General features: G+C 42.3%; 1 protein-coding gene across 6 annotated transcripts in view; it reads left to right on the top strand.

Moving 5' to 3' along the window:
* The first annotated feature begins 2,914 nt into the window (after nt 1-2,914).
* Nucleotides 2,915-27,034, top strand: part of DAB1 (DAB adaptor protein 1) — a 1,538,943-nt gene continuing 1,514,823 nt past the window's right edge. For all 6 annotated transcript variants that reach the window (XM_060206276.1, XM_060206275.1, XM_060206272.1 and 3 more), the window contains exon 1: nt 2,915-3,108. The gene's annotated coding sequence lies outside the window, so the exon portion shown is untranslated. The remainder of the gene's footprint in view (nt 3,109-27,034) is intronic.

Below are 27,034 nucleotides of genomic sequence, written 5' to 3'. Positions count from 1 at the left end.
TAGCCAGTCAACAGCATCAGGTTGAGCCTGATGTAAAGTTTCGAGACCTCCTTTGAATCTGGAGAGGTGGCAGTCGTTGACTATGTGCGTCATAGTCTGTCTGGAGCCGCAGGGGCAGATCGGGTCGTCTCTGGCTCCCCAGCGATGGAACATAGCGGCGCACCGGCCATGGCCTTTTCGATAGCGATTGAGGAGGGCCCAATCATAACGTGTTAGGTCAAAGCTGGGTTGATGCTTGCAGGGGTCTGTGATGAGGTGTTTGTTCTTTACCTCAGCTGACTGCCAGCTCTGTTTCCAAGAGACTGGAACAGAGAAGTTCAGTGTAGGCGTAGGGGACCAGATTGGATGACAAGACGTCAAGCGTTGGACAGGGTGGGCGAAGATATCCGCGTATATTGGCAGGCCCGGTCGAGCGTAGACTTGGGAAATGAGCTTAGATGATGCCGCATCCCGACGAATACCTGGTTAAACACAGACTCAAGCCCCTGGTCTCCACCTGCAGGGGAAAAGCTTCATGAGTGGTGAAGCAGTGCTGCAGTTGTCTCTCTCTCTCCCTCTCTATCGTCCCTTCTCCTTTCAATTTCTCTATATCTTAATAATAATAATAATGCTCAAACACTTGTTTTACCTCATTGGATATCTGTAATTTTTAATTATTTTATTTATTCATGAAAAAGATAGGAGGAGAGAGAGAAAGAACCAGATATCACTCTGGTACATGTGCTGCCTGGGATCAAACTCAGGACTTCATGCTCGAGAGTCAAAGGCTTTATCCGCTGCACTACCTCCTGGACCACTCTGTAATTTTTAATAAGGGAAACATTTCTTTTTTATATTTTTTGGGGAGAGCTAATGGATTACAGTACAGTTGTTGACACATGGGTACAGTTCCTCATCTCTCCATGATACGTGTCTCCAAAATACTCTCACCACCAACTTAAGTCCTTTACCAACGTCATGTCATTCACCAGGACCCAAAAAGCCCTCTACCCAACTGCCTCCCTTACTCTCACAACCGAGAGTCCTATGCTTTGGTGCAATAAATTAAAGGAGGAAAGATTTCTCAAGACCTCTGCAGTTGGTTGCATTACACAGGTGTAAAGGAATTGTCATGCATTTCAGCTGAGAACCTCCCCCCTGTTGCTAAGAGAGAAAGGACTGTCTGTTTTCTTTTCCCACCATCCCTGGCTCTGCAAACCCCTCCATCCCCTCTTGATTCTTACACTAATGCAATGAGAATAATGATTAATAATCTACATTTTCTAGTTGGAGAAAAAGATATTCAGAAAGTTCTGGGAGAAACCTACACCCAGGCTTCCATCATGTTCAAGAAGAGACGTCTCCCTTTCGTAAGTCTAACAGAAATGGGGAGGGCTTGCACAATCTTTGTTCACCATTTGCAGGAGTCTGTCAGTTCTTCTGTCCTGTCCAGTTCATTTTCTCTATAGCAGCTGAAGTGAGCCTTCCCAAATGCAAACTGAATTAATTTCAATTTTAACAGCCAGTCATACAGTCATATCTCTCTGAGCCCCAAGTTAGAATACAGGCTAATGAATTTACTGATTTCCTTCTGTAAGACCAGCTTCTCTCTCTGTCATCACCACCTCGTCTCATGACTCTAATCACAACTCTTCTTACATTTCAGATAGAGTTGGTTTCCTTTTGCTCCACAAATACATTCAACTCATTCCTACCTCAGGGACTTTGCACTTCCTACTGTCCTGTCTTTAATGTCCCTTTCCCCCCTTCATGCCTGACTCCTTACCATACAAGTCTTGGGCTAATTGTCATTTCCTAAGATAATTATATCCCAGTTGCCTAGCCTGATGTCCTACTCCAGTCACTTCCAATCACACCTCTCCATCTGTTCAAATTGTTGTCATAGCAATTATTACTATCTGCAAGTTTCTTGCTAATTAACTTGTTTATTTTCTATCTGCCTGTAGTAGAGAACAAATAGTGTGTGTGTGTGTGTGTGTGTGTGTGTGTGTGTGTGTGTTTCATCCTTGGTCTGTCTTTTTGAAAGTTCTACCTCACTTCATGAAATAGACACACAAAGTAATCACACAGTAAATACTTACTGGGTGATATATTCTTACCCCCAGAAGGCAAATCTATTCTAGATAAAGGAAGAAAAACCGTATTGTTAGCTGTCACTTCACATGTGTCAAGTTTGGTGTTCATCTCATTTGATTCCCACAATTTTATTTGATTTCGATTTGCAGATGAAAAAAATGGAGGCTCCATCATTTGGTAATTCACTTATAATCCTACAAGCACTCTCCTTGGTCTGCTTTTGCACCCACTCAAGAGATCACAGAGGAGTGTATGGGAGATAGGGGGCTGTCCTGAAATGTGTCTTTGGGGAATATGTACATGCAAGAGAGTGTGAATCTGCTGCAGCTAAGCTTCCCTTATAAGCAGACTGCACTGAGAAGCCTGCATAAAAAACAAGCACTTGCAGGTCAAGACCTCAGAGGCAGTTGAGGTAGTGGTGGTGGTGGGGCTTCCCTTAGTATCTCCCCAATGCTTGGTTATCAAGTCCAGACTTGATATATATAGACAATACCAGAAGATGAGGACTTGCCATATAGACAGTACCAGAAGATGAGGGCTGGAGAATGACTGCAAATTTGAGGTGACATTGCAGTCTGAATGAGGAGGGAGCCTGCGAGTGGATGTTCCAAGTTCTCCCCTCAAGGTGCTCACATTCTGACTTAATCTGGTCTCACCACTGCTACTGGGGCTTGAATTCTGCACTAGGTGGCGAAATGCTGTAGGGTTCCCCTATTCGGGGGAATGCGGTAGTGATGTATAAGGTATGAAAGATGTGGCCTGCAGAGAGCCAGCACTATCTCCACTGCTGCTGCTACTGCTGTTGCTGCCGCCACTGCTGCCGCCGCCGCTCCTGCTGCTGGCACAGCTTCTGGGAGTGAGCATCCCCTGTCCGGGATACCCAGTTCCACGGCATCTCCTGCCCGTCCTGGCCTTACACGGACCTGCCAGTCCCCGGAAACAAAAACAGAGCCCACAGTTCACCCTCTCCTGCAGCCAGAGAATGACTCGAGAGGGCTGAACCGAGAGAGTATGGTCTTCAGCGCCTGGAAGGTAGGGGAAGGTGTTGCGCTGGCTTGCCCGCCCGCCGTGGCATGGGAAGCTCGGAGTGGGCGCGCGGTGGGTGGCGGCAACTCCCAAGGCTGATTTGTCCCGCGGTCGCTGCCCGGACTCGGAGAGGTGGTCGTCTGAAACCGCTGCGCCTGCACTGCAGGGCGGCGGGCGCGGCGCTCCCAAAGCTGCGAGTGAGCACCCTGAGTAGTAATTGGAGGCAGCGGGGGTGGAAAAGTCTGAGAGCAAGAAGCCGGCTGCAGAAGGGTTGCCCGTGGCACTTGGCGGCGTGCAACTCACTGCGAAAAGCAGGCGGGCGGCGGCTGCAGCGTGCGCAAAGTTTTGGGTGGCGCGCAAAGGCGCGGGCGAGAGCCAGCGCTGCGCAGAGGCGCCTAAGTTGTGGCCGGGGTAGGAGGGCGACCCCCAGGGGTTCGGTGAAGGCCGGTCCAGACCCGAACTGGAGGTTTCTCCTTCTTCCAGCGCCAGCCTAGCCTGGATTCCCGTGTAAACATTTAACCCTTCCTGTCCCGGGGAAACAACTTCATCCTGCTTGGAGGCAACTGGAGGTTGGCTGGGCAGAGAGTCTCTCAGCTCAGTCCTTCTTTGGTCTTGCGCATTTCACTACGTATTGGGGGTTTTCTCTTCTTTTCTTACCACTTCTCTGTCCAGAATTCAGGCAAACTGGCTGGGGGTGTCTTTCCCCCAGTCTGTAATGTTTACCCCTTGCTCCCTCTATGCGCCCAGGAACACACACACACACAACACACACACACACAACACACACACACACACACACACACACACACACACACAGCTTTTTTTTTATGTTGCCTTGAAAAATGAGGTGATTAATCAACTAGGTTAGTGGCCAATTAAGGCATAACCTTGTAGAAAAATAATTATGCCCGACTGGGTTTTCATTGGTGATGAGGTGGGAACGCTGCCCAGGTGGAGGGGCTGTTAGGAAAAGATAGGGAAGATAGGGTTAATCTGAGAATTGCTGGGGTTTAAGATTAATCAGATTCAAATAAGTGGTGATGGTTGTGGGGGTGTAGTAGGAGTGTCTATGTGCATGTGTATCAATTTTGGCGGAGGAAATTAACCCTTGGCAGCACAGCCTGGGTGGACTTAGCAGGCAGCACGCTTGAAACAGCTCAAAAAAGGTGTGTCCCTTGCTAGCCCGCCCCATCCCCCTCACCTCTGAGGGGTTCCTTCTCTCTGGTAAACCATTACATTGTAGCTTTGCTGCTGCTCTGAGAGAGGTTGAGTTCCTTTGAATGCATACTAGTTTCATGTCCAAAGAATCGCGTCTTTGCAGAGGGAGGTTCCTGTTCTGTACCTTCAGAAGGGGCACATTTTTCCCTTCTGTCTTGTTTGAGGGGGGAAAAAAAACAACCAGTTATTAAATGAGTGCAAAAGGGAGACAATTTGTTTCCAAGGTTGGGAAGTTAAGGTGCTGAGAGGTGGGCTTTTTCTTTTTTCTTTTAGAATGACTGGCAGGGTCTGGCACTGCAGTATTACAATACAGCCATATTAAAAAAGGTCTTCAGAGCTTAGAGCCCTCCACCACTGCAGCCCCTCCTCCACAGACTTTCATGCTCAAATACTTGGGGGAGGACATGTGGATTTTTAATGTGTAGGGGGCACATTCTCACCCCATTTTAAGGGTCTCCAGTCTGTCTATACAGCTGGACCCTATATTGTAGATTTCTGTTAAAAAAAATAAAACAAAAACTGGAGGTGTTTCCAGGGCAAAGGGATTTTTGCAACAGGTTCCAGGTCTGGGTTTTCTAATAATGGGCTTTCCAGATCACTTAGCAACATAGGGGCATGTCCTCTTCACCAGGGATTCAACCAGGAGGGACCAGGTGGTCTCCAAAATCCCCTGCAGTGTTGACATTATAGTGCTGGTTCTGAATTTCATGTCTTTTCTTCCATTCTGAACTGAGCAAGAGTAACAGAGCAGTGCAGTGTGATAGCAACAGTGCTTCCCCACTCCCAGTGGAAAGGCACAGGAACTGACTGTTGGGAGCTATTAGCAAATAGGAATTGCCCAACTGGAAGACTGCCTAGTGATACTTGTGTTCAGGGACAACTGGGAGCCTTAGGCTCCACCCACCTCCTTCAAAAGAAAGGGCCACCATTCAGTCCTCTCTTTTCCAAGATGTTTTTTTCTTGGAGCTAGACTCAGCCAGTCACCTTCCTGTGATCTTATTTGTTAGTGAGATTCTTGTTTTAGCTAAACCCTGTTCCTTTTCTAAAATGGAAGCTTTCTTTATATAGTGGAAAGGAAGGGAAATTGAAAGAGGTGGTGTACAGGACCTACCTGGTAAAGGAGAGAGAGAGAGAGAGAGAGAGAGAGAGAGAGAGAAGAGGGAGAGAGAGAAGAGAGAGAGAGAGAGAGAGAGAAGAGAGAGAAAGAGAGAGAGAGAGAGGAAGAGAGAGGAAGAGAGAGGAAGAGAGAGAGAGAGAAGAGAGAGAGAATGAGACTTAAAATATTGCCAGACAGGGGAGTCAGGTGCAGCAGGTTAAGCGCACATGGCAGGAAGCGCAAGAGCCAGTTAAGGATCCTGGTTCGAACCCCTGGCTCCACCTGTAGGTGAGTCGCTTCACAGGTGGTGAAGCAGGTCTGCAGGTGTCTGTCTGTCTCTTCTCCTCTCTGTCTTCCCCTCCTCTCCATTTCTCTCTGTCGTATCTAACAATGACAACATCAATAACAACAACAATAATAACTACAACAATAATAAACAAGGGCAACAAAAAGGAAAATAAATAAAAAATTAAAAAATATATATAGCCAGACAGTGAAAAAGAGGTATGAGAGATGAAGAACGAGAGGAGGGTCTGGGATGAAGAAGAAAAGGAGCAGGAAGTGGAGAAGGAGGGAGGGCATGGGCAAGGGAGGAAATATATAAAAGAATATTTGTAGTACTGAGGGGGTAAGGGGGGTACAGAACTGAAATAATGAAAAGGAAAACCACAAACTGGATACTCCAGATAGATTTGCTTGAAACCTGGCTTTTACATAAGCAGACAATTACTTGTGAAATTGAACCATAGAAGGCTACTGGGAGTCAGGCGGTAGCTCAGCAGGTTAAGCGCACGTGGCACAAAGCACTAGGACCGGCCTAAGGATCATGGTTCGAGTCCCAGGCTCCCTACCTGCAGGGGAGTCGCTTCACAAGTGGTGAAGCAGGTCTGCAGGTATCTGTCTTTCTCTCCCCCTCTGTCTTCCCCTCTTCTCTCCATTTCTCTCCGTCCTATCCAACAACGATGACAGCAGTAACTACAACATGTCTTCCTCTCCTCTCTCCATTTCTCTCTGTCCTATCCAACAACAATGACAGCAATAACTACAACAATAATCAAGAAGGGCAGCAAAAGGGAATAAATAAATAATTTTTTTTAAAAGTAGGCTATTAATTCCACCCTTTGTCTCTTCCCTGATTGGGGACTCCAGTTGTTGTGGGTTTGGACCTTGGGGAAGGGGATTTGTTTGCTTAGATGATGTGTTTTATGTAATCTAGGCTCCTGTTCTTTTTGGGGTCAAATAGAGGCACTTCATCTGGACAAGTGTGATGTCACAACTCTGAGAGATGTATTTATTCCTTTAAGATCTGTCTTCCACAGAGTGAATGAATTCTTACAAAGTGCATTTTAAGGAGTAGGAAGTAGCTTAGCTGATAGGTCATACACCTTGTCAGACAGTAGGTCTAGGTTTAAGTGCCAACACTACCTGGGAGCCCTCAACACTGGGCAAGCCCTGGTCCTACCATGTCTCTTCCTTTCTCTCTACCTCTGTCTTTCTACCTGAAATTAATAGTGTCTGTCCAGAAGCAGTGAAGATGTGAATATGCAAGGCCCCAGCACAGAAGAAAAGGAAGAAAGTACATCTTTTACAGTTAAAGTTGTTTTCTTTTTAGTTGCTAAGACAGAAATTGAGAGGGGAGTGGAATTAGAGACACCCACATCTGCAGTACTGCTTCACTGCTCCTGAAGTTTCTTCCTTACAAGCGGGGACCAGGAACTTGAAGCTGTATTCTTGTGCACTCAACTGGGGTGTGCCACTGCCCAGCTAGAAAGTGCTTCTTTTAGTACTTTTCTTTAGAAAATTTTATTTGTGATTTAAAAATGGCTTACAAAATCATAAGATTACGGGTTATAGCTACATACACAGAACCAACTTCTTTCTGTTCTCTTTACCCTTTCTCAAGGATAAGTACTACAGTTCTCAAAAGTCTTAGAGACAGTTTGTCTACTTTTTAATTCTTTGTATTGCATATAAATTTTAATTCTTTATATACATATTTTGCCACTAGGGTTATTGCTCAGTGCCTGCACTAGGAATCCACTGCTCCAGGAGGCTATTTTTTCCCATTTTGTTGCTCTTGTTGTTGTCAGAGCATTATTGTTACTGTTGCCATTGGTGTTATTGTTGTTGTATAGGACAGAGAGAAATGGAGAGGAAGGGAGACAGAGAGGGGGAGAGAAAGATAGACACCTGCAGACCTGCTTCACCGCTTGTGAAGCGATTCACCTGCAGGTGGGGATCTGAGGACTCGAACCGGGATCCTGACACCAGTCCTTGCACTTAATGCCATGTGCGCTTAACCCGCTATGCTGCCACCTGACCCCCAATTCTTTGTATTCTTTGTATTGCATATATGAGTGAAACCATCTGATAAGCTCTCTTTCAAAGAAATGCAGGTCATTGGGTAACATATAAGCTATACTAGTAAGAGCCCTTAAACACAAAAAGCTGAAAAAATTCTCTTTGATTTTACTTCTGCCTTCCTTCCACCACCTTTCTTTCTTTCTTTCTTTCTTTCTTTCTTTCTTTCTTTCTTTCTTTCTTTCTTCCTTTCTTTCTTTCTTTCTTTCTTTCTCTCTTTCTTTATTTCTCATTTAAATGCAGAGTGTGGATGGGAGAGAGCAAATTACTTTTATACTTGACACTCCAGGATCTCAATTTCAATTGGAAAAAAACGCCGTAATCTAGATAGAAAAGAGATAGAGATAATGATAGTGACAGAGATAGAGTTAGAGATAGATAGAGGGGCCAGGTGGTGGTGCACATGTTACTAGGATCCAGGTTCAAGTTCCTGGTCCCCACCTGCAAGGGGAAAGCTTTTCAAGTGCTGAAGCAGTGTTTCAGGTGTCTTTCTGTCTCTTCCTCTCACTAGCTCCCTCTTCCCTCTTGATTTCTGGCTGTCGTTATGCAGTAAGTGAAGATAATAAAAAAAATTTAAAAAAGAGAGAGAGAAAGCAGAGGCAGATGGATTCAAGGCCCTTTACATACAGTATCACACAGAGATGTCTCATGGATCCAGTTCTTTTCTTTATCTTTTTTAGTTTCATAAGATAGGGGAAAGAGAGATGGGCAGGAACAGCAAAGACACTACAGCACTGTTCCACCATCCTTGGAACTCCTTTGTGCCAAAAAGTACATTTTAACACAGAGGAAGTGGCAGGTAAAATATGGTAAACATGCATATATGTCACCTATAACTAAGAGTGTTGGAACAATGATATTACTTATTCTTCTCTTCTCCAGCCTTGTTGCCTTCATTTCAGATCATTCTCAAAGCTTCTTGACTGATCTCTGGCTTCTGGTTTGGGCCCTTTCCACAGCTGTGCTTTAATCTTTCGAAAACATACCTTTGATCATATGACTCCTTAGATCTAAAAATGTTGTTCATCCTTAAAGAATATCACTCAAATCTCTGAGAAGCAACCGTCAAGGTATTCAATACACACACACACACACACACACACACAGCACTACCACCACCACCATCATAGTCACACTCATGAAAAATCCTATGTACACACATATGTAAACACAAGCAGAATCACACACATACACACTTGAACACAAAAACATAGCATTACAATAGATACAGTATAACACACACACACACACACACACACACACACACACACACCCTGTATGCTTTTCATTGTAGGTGTCTCTTTCTCTCCATGTTTCGAAAATTCATCTCTGTTTCTTTATCTGATGAACTCTATCCATCTTCTAGCATCTATGTCAAAGGTGATTCCACCTGTGTGTGAGGTCCTTTTCCTCACTAGACTTGTATTCCTCTTAGCCCTTATTATTCTTCTCTTTAAGTGCTATGTTACGACTTTGCATGGCTTCATCCCTTCCAGTAGAATATCAGTTCCTTCCAAGCAGGGGTAACTTAATTCTTCAATCTCAAGGTGCAATACAGTGCTTGGCACAAAGATATATATTACATTTAACGCTAAATGAATATATTAATTTTAAGAGTTTCTAAGGTGTGATTACTGTTTCCCCCCACAAATTTCTTATTTTCCCTTACTTTCATTTATTTTCTAAATATAATACAAGGACCTCTTACCTGCATGATGTCACTGTTCAGTAATCTTTTTCAGGCCATCTGATGTGTCTTGTATATAGCTATCAAGGGGGAGATGAGAAGCTGTGCCTATGTTTTAAAGACTGTGTTATAAACCCTTTACCCTCCAATAAAATTAAAAAAAATCTTTTCCAGGTCAATTTTCTTATTTCCTATTTTTAGAGAGAAAGGAGAGGCATCTGAATACCATAGCACTACTCCATTATCCATGGAGTATTCCCAGTATTATCTGCTTATGCTTTTCCCATGTAGTTTGACAGCTTGCTAACGTATATGTCCTACCAGGTGCTCTTTATTTTAGTTTGTATTACTACAAAAAAAAAATGTTTAAAAATTCAAATTATATAGGCATGTGTAAAAAGTAGAAATCCATCTCCCAATGTATTAAAATATAATCTTTATAATGCGGATGTTACTATTAAACAGTTGCATTTCCTGATCCTTATTTTCCTAGCCAGATCACATGTAGAGGTTAGGCAATATCTACATCATCTGTCCCATTAATACCCAATGCATTGTTGCACAGGTTGTTAAAAACCCAAGAAATGTGAAATAAATGACCCTGATAGTTTTACTTTTTCGGTCACATTAAATACATTGCTTCACTGTTCTTTATAATTTCCCTTGTTATTATTGATATAGTCCTTAATTTATAGATAAAGCTAGGCCCCAAGAGTCTGTATCCATTGGTTTAGTCAGAAAAAGAAATAGTGGGGTCTGGATTCAAACACAACTTTGCTTAATTTTGTTGCCTCTGTTTCTTCTATTCTCTTCCATAAGTAGATGATTTTCTAAAGGAAAGGCAACCAACTCAGCTTTAAGTGCCTCATATTTGCTCAAAGCTTAACCTCCATCTTCACAACTGCCCATCCAGATAGGTATTTCTTTTTTAAAAAAATTTTTTATTTAAGAAAGGATTAACGAACAAAACCATAAGGTAGGGGGGTACAACTCCACATAATTCCCACCACCCAATCTCCTTAACCCACCCCCTCCCATGATAGCTTTCCCATTCTCTAGCCCTCTGGGAACATGGACCCAGGGTCATTGAGGGTTGCAGAAGGTAGAAGGTCTGGCTTCTGTAATTGCTTCCCCGCTGAACATGGGTGTTGACTGGTCGGTCCATACTCCCAGTCTGCCTCTCTCTTTCCCTAGTAAGGTGTGTCTCTGGGGAAGCTGAGCTCCAGGACACATTGGTGGGGTCTTCAATCCAGGGAAGCCTGGCCAGCATCCTGGTGGCATCTGGAACCTGGTGATTGAAAGGAGAGTTAACATACGAAGCCAAACAAATTGTTGAGCAATCATGGATCCCAAGCTTGGAATAGTGGAGAGGAAGTGTTAGGGAGGTACTCACTGCAAACTCTAGTGTACTTCTGCTTTCAGGTATATATTTTGCAGTAGTTTATGGATACGTGTGCACATAAGCTCTCTCTCACAGAAACTGGTGTATATCTAAGTTATGGGACTTTGTTAGAAGGTGAACCACCTGAGATGAAATTAGAGTGTACTATAAAAGGAAAAGGTCTCACCCGAGTAGTGAAGCTGAAGGGTTGTCATTCCACACGTGAAGTCTCTGGACACAGTCTGAGGTGAAGCATGTTGAGGTGGCAATCGTTGTGTTGGTTAGGTTGTGATCAGTATTTCTATCCCTTTGCAAATGTGAAATGTTGCTGGTGGTTGTGTGGTAGGGGGAGTTAATGTGACTTAGCCAAGTCTCTTGATGTGGTCAAACCCCTTGAGTTAGGAAGAAGTGGAAGGTATTAAATTCAGGTCTTTATTCTTGTATTCTCAGATATGAGAGTTGATCCCATAAAGGGATCCAGTTAGTGCAGGGACTTAATTGGATAAATGGAAGTTAGTTGGTAAGATTGCTTCCTGAAGACCTGTGGGCTTTGCTCATATATCTGGGAACTTCAGAACTGTTAGAGTCCACATTTTCCTGGACAGCTGCATTCATTAAGCATTCCTGCTGTCTCTCAGTTCTGCTCATACACATGTCTGAAGTCTACTTTGAACCAGAACTATGGACAGAATGCTTGCGACTTTGGTGGTGGTGAACAACTTTGAATATAATTGTGTTTTTGCAAGTCTGTTGTAAAATATAATGGCATGATTAGAAGCTTTGATCTTTGGATATTTTGTCAATAAAGCAGTGGGTACTACTAGGGAGCTACTCTCTTCCTTGATCCAGCTTTCTGGTCCTTTTTCCAGCCATGACATCATCTCCCCAGACAATAACTTGTGTCCACTGACATATCAGATTTCAGGCTCAGGGGCAAAAAGAAAAAAGGAGGAGGAGCAGGAGGAGGAGGAAGAAGGAGAAGGAGAAGGAGAAAAGAAAAGAAGAAGAAGAAGAAAAAGAAGAAGAAGAAGAACTTGAAGAAGAAGGAGAAAAACTAGTATAGCTACAGATCCTTTGGAATTTAACTAAATTATGCCTATAGCTACCTATAAAATAGAGGACCCCCCAACTCTTCATCTGTCCTATTCCAGCCCTTAGGTCCATGATTGGTCAATAATTTGTTTGGCTTTGTATGTTAACTCTCTTGTCAACCACCAGGTTCAAGATGCTAGCATGATGCCAACCAGACTTCCCTGGACAGACAACCCCACCAATGTGTCCTGGAGCTCCTCTTCCCCAGAGCCCTTTCCCACTAGGGAAAGAGAGAGACAGGCTGGGAGTATGGATCAACCTGTCAATCCATACTCAGTCTTCTGCATCCCACAATGACCTTGGGTCCATACTCCCAGAGGGTTAAAGAATAGGAAAGCTATCAGGGGATGGGATGGGATACATTGTATGAAGTTGTACCCCTCTTATCCTATGTTTTGTCAATGTTTCCTTTTTATAAATAAAAAATAAAAAAAGCAGTGGATACTAGAGATCCCTATAATTTGGCCTTGATAACATCGACTTTCTAGATGAGATAGTGCAATTTACAGTTCCTGTTATTGAATACTTGATATAAACAGGCTACTGGGTTGGGCACACTTGCTGTGTTCTCTCATTTGATGTGTTTAAAAATTCTTTACTTAGTTAGCACTGTCACCCTCACCTAGAATAGAGCTTGATACAACACATAACAAGATAATACTTGCTGAATTCTTGATGAATAGAGTAGGACACTAAAGACCAGAGATACTGAGCAGGCTGTCCTAGCTCTCCTCTGTAGTTCATTTCAGAATATAGATCTTTGTGACTCTAGAGCCTATATTTTTAGTTTGTTTGCTTATTTATTTCTTACTGTACTGCTGTGTTTCTCCTGGATTGCCAATCTCAGGTAACATGAGACATGGATTTAAATTTCCTTTGTTATACTACTTTATTTAAAAAAGGGAAAGTTTACTGTGAGCAAAATAGGGCTAAAAACACTTTAGATGAATTGATTTGTTTCCCCTTCAACCTTCTACAGATGACATGAGGTGAAGCTAAGGGCTAAGACAGGGAATTGACCACAGCCACTCAAGTATATACATTTTTCTCTTGTCATATTTAATAACCTGAAGTTTCTTGGGAGTAGCACTACCATCATCCTTACCACCATAATACTACAACCACCACCACCATCATTACCACCGCCACCACCTTTATCAATCACTATCACTAGATGCTTTCAGGTCAAATGCCTTTATACAATATCTATCTTGTACTTAAGGGCACTTCTCCTATGCTGTCCCAACAATCCATTTATCATAGAAAGAAACCAAGGCTTGATGAGGATGAATGAGTGCTGAGAGTCACATAGTCAGTACATATAGGATTGGAACTAGAGCTTATGTGTTTGGTCACCAAATATGTTCTCATTTTTGTTATTCAGAGTTTCTTTTCTCTGATCTTTGTTGCTGATAACAAAATCTAGAAAATTATGAAGTGATGAATGTTATTTTCCCCTCACTGCTTAGCTTTGGTTTATGGTGGTATGGGGTGGGGGGGGGGAGGAGGGGGTGGTTTGAACCTGGGACCTTGGAGCCTCAGGCATGAGAGTCTTTTTGTATAACTATTATGCTATCTACCCCAAATTGTTATTTTCATTCTTAACCCAATGCTCAGAAGGATCATTGTGTAAAAAGATCTAGACTTTGCATTTCAGTGATATAGGCTTTACATTTCATATACCTTTCCTAGATACATGAAGAGTTATAGCTCTTGAGGGTTCTCTGTGTCTCTTTTAGTTTTGTGAATGGGCTAGTAAGACTATGTGTCATACGTTCTACTATGGTTGGTAGGGGTTGGATCCCTTGAAACTTTTTTAAATCCTTTTATTGGAAGGTTAATGGTTTACAGTATGTTTGTTCAGACATAGGTACAATTTCTCATCTCCTTCCTTCCCCAGAGTCCCTTGCTCTGTGGCAATACACTACACTCAATTCAAGTTTTACTTTGCATTTTCCCTTTCACTCCTTTTTTCTTATATTCCACCTACAAGTGAGATAGGTTATCAGGTGTTTTCCTCTTTTTAGTTTATCTCACTTAACGTGGTTTCCTCAAGTTTCATCCAAGATGAGGCAAAGAAAATAACTTCATTTTTAACAGCAGAGAAGTATTCCATTGTGTATATACACACTTATGCTGCCTCTCATCTGTCATTGGACATCTGGTTCACTTCCAAGTTTATGAATTGTATTGCTATGAATATAGGTGCACATCGATTTTTGGGGGGCTAGTTGTTTATGTTTTATTTGGAAAAATCCCTAGGAGACAAATTGCTTAGTCATAGGGTAGTTCCATTTCTAGCATTCTAAGAAATCTTCAGATTGTTTACCACAAGGGTTGGATCAATTTACATTCCCAACAGCAGTGCAGAGGGGGAATCTTTGTGGTTTTAATCCCACTTAAAAAAGAGAGAGGTACCTTGTGAAATAGGACGTGCAGTATTTCTCATATTGACATGTCAGGATCTCTGGCGGGGTGATCTCCAGGGGAAAGGTAATGGACTGGAAAGGTAATGGACGGAATGACACAAAGTAAAAGACACCGGGGAGACCTGCAGCGTGCTCAGATCTCTTTTATTAGCAGATGGACATGAGTTAAATAGAAAACCAAACAAAGGGAATTATTGAAATATGTCAGAAATTACAGGTTTCTTAAAGGTCAGCTTGCCCTTATGGTAGGGGTCTGGTATGACAGGAATTGATGAGATACAAGACAGTTATTCTCCAGGATGCAAGCAACTTAATTATCCAAAGGTATTTGAGAGAAGCATAGGGGTTAAACCAGTAGGGTGAGACAGAGAGAAGATGGATATCAAAAGGCCATATAGTTTGGAATTTCTCTTGTATGGAGTCTGAGGTGTATGATAGAGTGTGTGATAGGTGTGTTCTTCTGTGATCAGAAGGTAAGGTGACTTTGAGTAAGTGAATCTTAAAGTAGGCGGCCATGTGGCCTGCAGTTAATGGGGAGAAGTATTGGGGTTTCTGTGGGCCTGAGAGTCAAGAAGGAAAGAACTAAGTCTGAGTTTCTCCCCTTTTGCTCACCTCGGTTGAGAGAGACTAACCAAGAGGGTATCTTCTCAGACCTCCATCCAAGGATGGGAGAGTTCTCCCTAAGCTCTATCAAGCTTACACATAGTCCCAACATTGACATCAACTACCTTGGGCTACGGTGTGATACTGGCTGGTTTGGGCAGAAAGTGACCATCACTTAGACATCAGGACTCATTCTTTACAGGAACTCTATACTATTAATAAGTTGTTCCCCTCAGACTTATAAAAGAACTGTATTGTAGATGACAAGGGGCTCCAGTGACATCAGAAAACTTTCCAATTTATCTGTCAAAGCAGTGTATTTCCTATCTCAAAGGGCACAGAATTAGACAAGAATGAATACCAAATAAAGAATTCATTTGTATTCATAGGCTTTTAATAAATAAAAATGATTTTTTTTCTGAAATAAGCTCTGAGCCTTAGGTTTGAGACTTCTGGTTTAATTAACATGCAGAGAGTACAACTTCTTGTCTCAAAATGGACTTTTTTTTTTTTTTTTTGGAAGCTTGAGCTTAGATCTCTAGTGACATTTTTTCCTCCATACAAATATTTACAGCCAAGTTGGAAACTGACAAGGAGGAAGGTTTAAGTGAAAATGTTACTAAACTGAAGTTTACATCTTAGAGAAACACATGGTATCACCATGGACAGAGTACTAAGAATTCAAAATATTTGTCAGTTTGTAGAACTTGAAGAAATCAAGCTGTTTTCTTTTGTTAATGTTAACTCTAAAAGTTAAATTTTGAGTAAATTTACTATGGTGGTCTTTCCTACTTTTTTAATTTTAATTTTTAATTAATTTATTCTTTTTTAAGGTTCTTTTTGTTATCTTTATTTATTTACTGGATAGAAACAGCCAGAAATTCAGAGGGAAGGGGGTGATAGAGAGGGAGAGAGACAGAGAGACACCTGCAGCCCTGCTTTACCACTTGTGAAGCTTCCCCCCCAGCAGGTAGGGACTAGGGGCTCGAAACCAGGTCCTTGCACACTGTAACATGTGCATTCAACCAGGTGCGCCACCACCCAGTCCCTCTTTTTTTCCTTCTTCTTCTCCTCCTCCTCCTCCTCCTCCTTTTTTTTCTTCTTCTTCTTTAACAATATTTATTCACTTACTGAATGGAGACAGGCTGAAACTGAGAGGGAACAATATATCTCTGTATATATATTCTTTGTGTGTGCATGAGGGGGGAGGGGGAGAGAGAGAGAGCTACTTCACTGCTTGTGAAGCTTTCCCCCTGCAGTTGGGGACCTGGGACTTAGACCTGGGTCCTTGTGCATTATAACATGTGTGCTCTACCAGGTGCACCACCATCTGGCCCCCCTCACTTTATTTTATGTAAGGGACATAAAGATTTTCAGGTTTTAATATGGAAGGCAGGGTGGTTTTTGAAACTCTCCCCTGTGAATATCAATCAAGAACTGTATTTTTGTTCTTTTGATTTTTATAAATAGTGCTTAAATAACCATTCTGGCATCTTTATCATGAACTGTTGATGCTTTAACTTTTACTAGTAGACTCCCTGCACTAGTGTTTCATTGTCAAAGGATATATGATTTTTAAATTGTTAATAGATGTGTCATATATTTTTCCCAAGAGAATACTAGAATTCTCATTTCTGTTTGCATGTGTGAAGCAGCTATCCTCTTCTTTCTTTGCCAGCAACAAATATGGTCATTCTCTTGGTCTTTTACTAGTTGCACGAGTAGTGATATCTTATTGATATTTATTTACTTACTGGATAGAGACCGAGAGAAATTGAGTTGGGAGGGGAAGTTTAGAGGAAGAAAGACACCCGCAGTACTGCTTCACCACATGTGAAGCTCCCCCACTGCAGGCAGGATCCAGGAGCTTGAACCTGGGTCCTTGTGCATTATAACATGTGTACTTTACCAGGTGTGCCACTGCCCTGTACTTGCCTTGTATTTTCTTGATGTCTACCACAGAGAAGTATAATTTCACATTTTTTGGACATTTGGATTTGCTTATTGGTGGACAGCTAATTCATTTTCTCCCTATTTTTCTTGTGACTAGTTTGTCTTGTCCTTATTATTTCAAGGGTCTTTTATATTGTAGATAGCAATCTTTTCCCTTTCATCCATATTGCATGTGATTTTCCTACTCTAGACATTTGATCTAGTGTTATAATGATCTCTTTATTTTTTCTGTGTACAAACTGGTTTTGAGTTGCTAGACAGCAGCAACATGTCTGATTAATCTCTTGGGCACCACATCCAGGTTAAACCCTAGAAAAGTGTAGGTTCAGAAAAAATGGTTGCAGTACTGCCTATATTTATGATCATGAAATGTATTTTATTTAACATTTATTTGTATGTTGTAATTTATGTATGTGGCATCATATAAACTGAGATATTTGAAATAAGAGGAAATTTCAAGATGACGAATGTTCTAGAAATACCTATAAGTGAATTACATACTTCCTTGATTTTTAAAAATAGGGTATGATTCAGAAACATTATGAACATCAATTACTGTGTCTGGCCGTATACTTGATGTTTCTGAAGGTTATTTATAGATGTAGAATGGTTTCTTACTATATACAAATAGCCTAGAATTATGAATGTGCAGATTTAAAACTATCTGTTGTTTTTTCTTTTGTAGTTTCTTCCCTCACTGTCAGGTTGTGCTCTCATTGTATTGTCATTTTATCTGCCTCTACAAATGGTCCTCATTTCTATCTGCCATCTCTGTGTTGGCTGTAGACTGATATATTTTAAAAATGCTGATCTCTTATCATGAGTCATGAATGATATCAGGGATCATTTCCTCATTGGAAACATGGCTATATTAAGACTCAATAAACACCAACCAAGACTTGAACTGCATTGCCATTTCTATGAATAGAATCACCTGTGGGTAGCTGAGTGGTACACCTGGCTGAGAGCACATTTTATTACTATGTGCAATGAGGTGGGTTTGAGCTCTGCTTCCCACCTACAGAGAGAACCTTTCATAAGTAGTGAAGCAGCTCTTCAAGTGTCCCTTCCTCTTTCTCCTCCTCCCTCAAGTTCTCTCTGTCCTATCAAATAAAATATGAAGAAAGAAAGAGAGAAAGAAAGAAAGAGAGCAGTAGAGATGTGGGGCTACGTGTAAGCTTGATAGAGCTTAGGGAGAACTCCCCCCCATCCTTGGATGCAGGTCTGAGAAGGTACCCTCTTGTGAGTCTCTCTCAACTGAGTTGAGCAAAGGGGAGAAACTCAGACTTAGTTCTTTCCTTCTTGACTCTCAGGCCCACAAAACCTCACTGCTTCTCTTCATTACTAGAGGCCACATGGCCGCCTACTTTAAGAGTCACTCAAAGTTCACCTCACCTTCTGATCACAGAGGAGAACACACCTTATCACACACTCCTAGCAGTGCCCTTTGATGTCCTCAATTTGCATCAAACCTTGCTTATCTTCTCTCTATCTTGCTTTAACTGGTTCAACCCATATTCTCCCCTCAAAAGCTTTTGGGTAATTAAATGCCTGCATCTGGAGACTAATTATCTTGACCTTTATGTATCTGCATCAATTCTTGTCATACCAGCCCCCTACCATAGGGGCAAGCTGACCTTAAAGAAACCTGTAATTTCTGACATATTTGAATAATGTTCTTTGTTTGGTTTTCTACTTAAACTTTGCCCACCTACTAATAAACGAGATCTGAGGTCTGAGCACGCTGCAGTTTCCCCCGTGTCTTTACTTCATGTCGTGCCTTGCGCGAGCGAGAAAGAACCGGTCCGTTACCTTTTTCCTGGAGATCACCCTGCCAGAGACCCTGACATGGAAGGAAGGAAAGAAGGAAGGAAAGAAGGAAGGAAAGGAGGAAAGGAGGAAAGGAGGAAGGGAGGAAGGGAGGAAGGGAGGAAGGGAGGAAGGGAGGAAGGGAGGAAGGGAGGAAGAAAGGAAAGAAGGAAAGAAGGAAAGAAGGAAGGGAGGGGAAATGGCCGCCAGGAGCTGTGGATTTGTAGTGCCAACACTTCTTCTAGTGTTTGCCCTTCTTTCGTAGCGAGTCAACAGCGTCAGGTTGAGCCTGATGTAAAGTTTTGAGACCTCCTTTGAATCTGGAGAGGTGGCAGTCGTTGACTATGTGGGTCATAGTCTGTCTGTAGCCGCAGGGGCAGTTCGGGTCGTCTCTGGCCCACCAGCGATGGAACATAGCGGCGCACCGGCCATGGCCTGTTCGATAGCGATTGAGGAGGGCCCAATCATAACGTGCTAGGGCAAAGCCGGGTTGACGCTTGCAGGGGTCTGTGATGAGGTGTTTGTTCTTTACCTCAGCTGACTGCCAACTCTGTTTCCAAGAGACTGGAACAGAGAAGTTCAGTGTAGGCGTAGGGGATCAGATTGGGTGATGAGACGTCAAGCGTTGGACAGGGTGGGCAAAGATATCCACGTATATTGGCAGGTCCGGTCGAGCGTAGATGTGGGAAATGAACTTAGATGATGCCGCATCCCGACGAATATCTGGTTATTGCTAGGGCTCAGTGCCAACACTGAGCCCTAGCAATAACCCTGGCGGCAATAAAAATAAAAAAGCATCAACTTCTGGTGGAAATATAACCTCTAGAGTTCTCATTTTGTTTTTTCTTTGCTTATAACTCTTTTCTGAAAAAGTGTACCCACTAGATGTATTGAAGCGGTAGCATGCCATCTCATTTAATCATGGTAACGGTCTAACTGCATGCTGTTTCAGTCTTGTAAAAGTCTGAACACATAGGGACACTTCTAAGATATGAACTTGCATTGGGTGCGGTCTCCTAGTTTTCTGTTCTCTCCCTTGAACATTGCTGTCACCTTTGTGATCCGCCAAGATATGTCACATCTCCATTCAAACTCGATGGCTAAAAAGGATGAAAGAAGTGAGAGGATGATTGATCACCCCATTTTTAAGGGCGTGGACAGCAGTTGCATTTATAATTTCTTTTTATTTTCTCATTGGCCAGAACTGAGTCTACTGGCCACTCCTGAGAAGAAGGAAGACCACTGTCTTGATATGTCAGACTTTAATCTTCACAAGTGGTGAAACAGTGCTGCAGGTGTCTCTCTATCTCCCTCTTCCCCCCTCAATTTCTTTCTGTCTCTAGCTAATAAATATAATCAAATAAAATATACGCAAACAAACAAAAAACAAACAGGTTTTGGTGGATGCTCTGCCTCTATTATTTCCAGGTGTTCTCTGCTTTCTGTAAGATTGTCAGCCAGGTGAGTGTAGTTGCCTATTGCATCTCCTTACCTCCCACTGTTGTGTCAAATAGTCAATAGCCAACTTTGCTCACAGTCTTCCTTTCCCTATTTTAGTGATGGGAAAATGCAGAAGAGCATTGACCTTTTGATAATGATGTGAAGCTCTGGAATAGAAACCTTTTGTTTCTTGGTTGATTTTTAAAATTAATAAGGCTCTTCCCTGACTAGCCCCTTATGGCTCCACTCAGGGTTAATTGCTCTCATTTCTTACGCATCCCTTATTTTCAACTCTAAGAGATTCAGGTGTGGAGGCCACATGCTTTGGAAGCAGGTGTGTTGGGAAACTCTGTGAGAGTCAAGGGAGAAATCAGCCCCCTGCAAATAATGCAAGTGAGCTGAGATTTTAAGATTATAACCTCTTTTGCAAATAGAGTCTTCTGGTAATCAGCAGATTGCATTGCCTAGCTGAAGTTTCTATACCCCATGAGCTCCAATTGCCTTTCTGATTAACATAGAAATATCCCTTTCTGTATTCTAGAATGACTCTGGGATTGTGTCTCTTTCTTACTGGTCTCCCTGACATATGTGATTTTTTTTTGTTGGGGGCATATGTGATTCTCCCCCCCCCCCGACACACACCTCTTTCTCTCTCTCTTCTCTCTTTTGGTGGAAGAGAACTTTATGGGGTGAGAATTAATTATGCTGTTTCCATCTCAATGTAAAAAAACCAACCTGATTGAGTGCACGTTACAATGCATAAGGACCCAAGTTTGAGCCCCCGGTTCCCACCTGCAGGGGGAAAGCCTTGCAAGTGGTGAAGCAGTGCTGCAGGTGCCTCAATATCTTCCTTTCTATCTACCTCTCTGCTCTCCATTTCTGACTCTCTGTCCAACAAATAAATATAATTAAAAAATTAAAAATAAAAAGGAATCTGAACACTGAACTTGGACAAAGGTGAAAATAAGAGTGTTCTGTTAAAACTTAGATAATGTAGGACAATTATGTCAGCTCTCTTGAAATTGCTCCTAAACTTATTCTGAGATGCATATTAACACTTCCTTTCACACTCATAGACACAATTCTTTTTCTTTTTCAATTTTTATTTATAAAAAGAAAACACTGAAAAAACCATAGGATAAGAGGGTACAGCTCCACACAATTCCCACCACCAGAACTCCATATCCCATCCCCTCCCCTGAGAGCTTTCCTATTCTTTATCCCTCTGGGAGTATGGACCAAGGGACATTATGGGGTATAGAAGGTGGGAGGTCTGGATTCTGTAATTGCTTCTCTGCTGAACATGGGCATTAGCAGGTCAATCCATATTCCCAACCTGTCTCTCTCTTTCAAAGAGAGGCAGGGCAGGGCTTTGAGGAAGCAGGGCTTCAGGACATATTGGTAGGGTCGTCTGTCCAGGGAATCTGGTTGGCATCATGGTAGCATCTGGAACCTGGTGGCTGAAAAAAGAGTTAACATATAAAACCAAATAAATTGTTGACTAATTATGAACCTAAAGGCTAGAATATTGTAGATGAAGATTTGGGGTCTCCATTTTGTAGGTAGTTACTGTTTTAGTTGGGCCCTCAACATGGATCAACAATGGTAAAGATGTTCCAGCCTCCAAAGGGAGGCTGGATAACACTCTATGTTCTACCTGAGGAAGATAGGTTGTTGGGCAGTAAGCCAGCTTCCCCTGCTTAAAGCCTCTGTCTCTAATCTTGCTTAACTAAGCACCGCTCTGCCTCCAGGGCATTGGTTTAATTCTCACTGGTTCAAGCACTTTTTCCTTCTCCCTACCCCCTATCCTAAGTTCATCCTCTTCCAACCTGACAGTTCCACCTCAGGATATATAAGGACAGGATTGTGATTAGAGATAGCTTAGATTGCGCTGCGTTCCACATGAATAAAGAGATACTGTTTCCCAGCTCAGCCATGAGTCCCTGGTCGTCTCTCTATTACCTGTGAAGCTAGCCCAGCCCGGCAATGGGTCCTGAAATTGGGGCAGCTTAAGATGTTCCTACTCATGACCACAGAATGTGAGCTCAGATCTACAGGAATGCAGAGGTCACATAGGCTCCTAAGCTGAATATGGGTCCCAGGTCAGACTGATAGGGTTTACAGCCAACAATATTTATACACCTTTCCCATATTTGGGAGTTGCTCTCTTCCCTGATCCAGCTTTCTGGTCCTTTCTCCAGTCATGACATTACCTCCCCAGACAATAACCAGGATCCACCTGCATATCAGATGGCAGGCTTATAAGGCACATCTCCTGGGAGATCAGTAAAGAAGATTCTTCTGAGATCTGAATTAAAGAATTAATGCAGCCATTGTATTGTCTCAGTTAAGTTCCTTGTTGGAAATGACATATCTTAAGCAAAACGTGGTTTATTAATGGATATCATACAGTTCCAGAAGGGGCTGGGGAGCATTGTGTGGACAGTAGGAAAGTTACCCAATCACATCACAAAATTGCTATGGTGGAAAGAGTACCACTACTAGGGACAGATAGGAGGGTCTTTGTCCAAGTTGCTCCAAAAGTGTTCTTTTCAACACACATGACAAATTCTGCTTATTTTTCATTCTCTCCTTCCAAATGTATTGTAGTATATCTACTTTGTATCCCAGGTCACTTCTGGGATTTAAATAGAAGCATATATAACACAGGTGTGAACTGGAAAGGGTTCTGAGAGCCACTAACACATCTGCTATTGCTACCTGAGTCTGCTTTTTTTTTTTTTCCAAATTCTCCTCCAAATCAGTCTCTTTCATTTGAGAAGAGGGGGTGAAAGTGTTGGTGCCCTGCTTTGCTTTTCTGGGGAGTGGACTGAAGTAGGCAGTAAGCTTTCCCCCTGAATATCACACACTGTACTTAATACCAACCCTCAGGGACTACCATGACTTTCAGCATAAAATCCAAGCTTGTTAGCTCAGTGTCAAATGTTCTCCTCAGCTGTACCCACCCCCCACCACTTCCCTGTGTCCCCCAACATGAGTGAAATGCCCGTCACATCACTCTTCATATCATAGACTTCTGCCTAACGTAAGCCATCATTTTTTCTGAAAACAGTATTTGTCCCCTTTCTAGAATGGTTTATCTGAATGCCTGTTACCATGAACTTTATGAGAGCTTGGTCTTTATCTTTTATCTTTATGTCCCAGCAATTAGCACAATGCCTATGTGGTTATCTAATGATGTATAGTGATTGTACAAGTGAGTAAAAAATGAATTATAAGAGTGCTGGCAAGAGATGCCCAGGCTTCAAAGTTGGAATGTGACTTGCCACTGCAGAAGTGTTTAACCCTGGGCAAGTCAACCATCATAGAGTCGTTGTGGTGAGACTGAAATAAAGCATGTGAAGTGCTTAGCTTAGAAAGCACAAGAAACGCTCAGAGAAAGTTAGCTATTCTTACGATTATGTGATAATCGTTATTATTGTGGATATTTAATAAATCAGACTCATCACTAAGATGCTTTGGAGATTGAAGTGTAAAAGTGATGTTCTATGGCATTTCCTGCCTTCTGTAGAACCCACACCAGTGGATTGAGTGGAAGTGTGAAAATAGACATCCCATCCATAGACAGTGCTTAACATCAGGGGAAGTCATTTATAGAGCAGGTCAGCGACAGTGTAAGAGAATGCTTTTTGACTTTAGGTTTCAGCCATTGCCGGAATTTTACCCACAGTGCCCCCTCCTCTATGTGCTTCTTTCTTTACTCCAGAATTTACCCCCTTCCTCCTCAAAACTGACTCTGAGTTGACACCAACTGCAGTGTTGAAGCTTTAGTGAAGGTCAAACATTTTTCTAAGGGGTTGCCTGGAAGTACATATCCCACTGTGCTCTCTCAGTGAGTATGCAGTGTTAAGACAGTTGGAGATTCAAGCTGATGTCAAAAACCAGCTTGGAATATGGCGAATGTCTTCTGTGTGCCAAACTCCAGCACAGTGTCTTACACAGAGAACACACATTTACTTATATCTGTGTGTCTGTAAAATACTTCTACTTTCTCTCTTTTCCCTGTGGGCCCACCACTGCATTCAATTTAATACTAACATCACTGCATTCAATTTAACAAACATTTATAGAACCCCTACTGAATACAGAGAGCTCTCCTGATTCTCTCTTTCTGTGCTTGTTTTTCCTACTCTATTAACATGATTGCTTTGGGGGAAGGAAATACCTGTATCAAATAGGAAATATATGAGTTTCTGACATCTACTGTTTTATTTATTTATGAAAGGAGACATTAACAAAACTGTAGGAGGGGTACAACTCAACACAATACCCACCACCAGATCTCCATATCCCATCCCCTCCCCTGATAGCTTTCCCATTCTTTATCCCTCTGGGAGCATGGACCCAGGGTCCTTGTGGGTTGCAGAAGGTGGAAGGTCTGGCTTCTGTAATTGCTTCCCCGCTGAACATGGGCATTGACTGGTTGACCCATACTCCCAGTCTGACTCTTTCCCTAGTAGGGTGGGTCTCTGGGGAAGCGGGGCTCTAGGACACATTGGTGGGGTCGTCAGTCAAGGGAAGTCTGGTCTGCATCATGCTGGCATCCTGAACCTGGTGGCCGAGTGATGAAACTGAAGGGTTGTCATTCCACACCTGAAGTCTCTGGACACAGCCTGAAGTGAAGCATGATGAGGCGGCACTCGTGTTGATTAGGTTGCTATCGGCGGATGCCATATTATTTGATATGAATTGAGAGAAGCATGCAGGAAAATGGGCCCCACCCTAAGGTTCCAGGACTGGGGGAAATATAGGCTCTATTGTGTAAATGTGAGGTTCCTGCTGTCTTAGGGTTCAAGAAGATAATGGATAGTTATTGTTATTATCACAATATTTGGGAATTGGGTTAACTTTGAAAAATCCCTTTGTTAGGGTTTGCTGTATAATACCCAGCATCTTGTATATAGCTGTGCCATCAGTTGCTTCTGTTCTACCTGGTCTAGACTTTTGAGAGAGTCAGCATCTACTGTTTTTAAAGTTTATTTAACATAAAACTTTTATTACTGCCTATTGTTGAGTAAGTCTTTATTATCTGGGCTGAAAATGGAAGTGGAGTGGCAACAACCTTGACCTGGAGTTTATGTGAAAACCAAAGACTTAGTCCTAACTTTTTTTTTTTTTTCTTTTGTCTCAACCAGAGCACTACTCAGCTCTGGCTTATGGTGGTGCAGGGGGTTGAACTTGGGACCTTGGAGCCTCAGGTATGAAAGTCTCTTTGCATAACCATTTATGCTATCTACCCCATGCACTCTTTTCTTTTCTTTTCTTTTCTTTTCTTTTCTTTTCTTTTCTTTCTTCCTTCTTTCTTTCCTCTTTTTTTTTTTTAATTGCCACTGTGGTTATTGCTGGGGCTTGGTGCCAACACTATGAATCCACTGCTCCTGGCAACATTTTTTTCTCTCTATTTTATTGGATAGGCCAGAGAGAAACTGAAAGGGGGGCGACAGAGAGGGAAAATGACAGAGAGACATCTGCAGAGCTTCTTTATCACTAGTGAAGTGTTCCCCACTACAGGTGGGGAGTGGGAGTTCAGATTCAAGTCCTTGTGCTTGGTAATGTGTTCACTTAGCCAGGTATGCCACTACACAGCCCCTGGACCTAGTCTTAATTTCTTCTGTATTGTTTATCATCTTTGATTCAGTTTTCCAGTGATTATTGAGGACCTTCCAAGTCCTAATATATTTTGACTCATAAAAATTAACAAAATAAAATATGGATTTGGTGGAAAGAGATTTCAGTTTGAAACTGGAAGGTTTGCTTTGAACTGTGTAGCACTGACTTTTGGCTTGTGTAATGTTAGGTTTAAGGTCTCATCCTCCCAAGATCCTTTTTAATTAAGTGGGGACAGTGCCTCTTGATTTTCCTGCCACATATAGTGTTGTGAAGATAAAGAGATAATGTATGTGATAGGGAATTGTGAATGACAGGGAATCATATACACATACATATGCAAGCTATTATTGCTGTTAATAATCATCTTGATTTCAGTATTGGATTCTAAGTGACACATTTGTATTTTGTCTTCTGCCTCTGGGTTGTTTTGTGGAAACATTGCCTTTTTTTTTTCCTTAAGCAGTCATGGTTTTCTCAAAGGGGAAGGTGCTGTGCCCTCTGTGTGTCTTCTAGAGACACTTGTCTTAAGCCCATGCCTAGCTGAGTGCATTATATTTCATTTGTGGGCCTGAAAGGAAACCATTTGTTTCCTGCTAAATGAGCTGTTACTCTCAACCTCTGTCCCTTAGTCACCTGGGGCCATATTCATGGGAGAATCCAGCTGTGGACCTTGGGAGTCTTTTTGGAAAGTTTATTAGAAGAAGGGAGAAAATATTTCTCTGTAGGTTGTGCCCTCTGTCGCTCTGTCTCAGCTCATTAATCAGAGTAAGAGCTGGTCTTGGGCCTGCAGGTGTGGCTGGGGCCCAGAGCAGCGGTATGGGTCTGCTGACAGCCTCTCTTAGGTCTTTTCTGCCTCTTCTGTTGCACCTGTGGATAATTAGGTTGATTTGGTCTATGTAGTGCTGCATGTGGCTTCCTGTGGCTTATCTAAGCTGGCTTAACAGAGCATCTTCCTCAAATTTTGGCCCCAGCTCTGACCTAATCTCTAGACTACTAACGAATCAGGCTTTATTCTAAGATTGGACCCTTTGGACTTTGGCCATGAGGAAGACATGGCTTTGAGAATCCAACAAGAAGCTTCTATCAAGTTGTGGTGACCCCAGTCAGCCTTTTATCTGGACACCCAATCTATTTGGAGATTTAATTTCATTGGACACATGCTGATATGTCCAATATGCTGATATGTTGGTCATTTCAGATTCTCTGATGATATCCCACTGCTATAATGATTT

The sequence above is a fragment of the Erinaceus europaeus genome, chromosome 13, assembly GCF_950295315.1.
Source record: "Erinaceus europaeus chromosome 13, mEriEur2.1, whole genome shotgun sequence".
In the NCBI taxonomy this organism is placed as follows: Eukaryota; Metazoa; Chordata; class Mammalia; order Eulipotyphla; family Erinaceidae; genus Erinaceus; species Erinaceus europaeus.
Note: the sequence above shows the minus strand (reverse complement) of the source record. Positions and strands in the feature narration are given on the sequence as shown.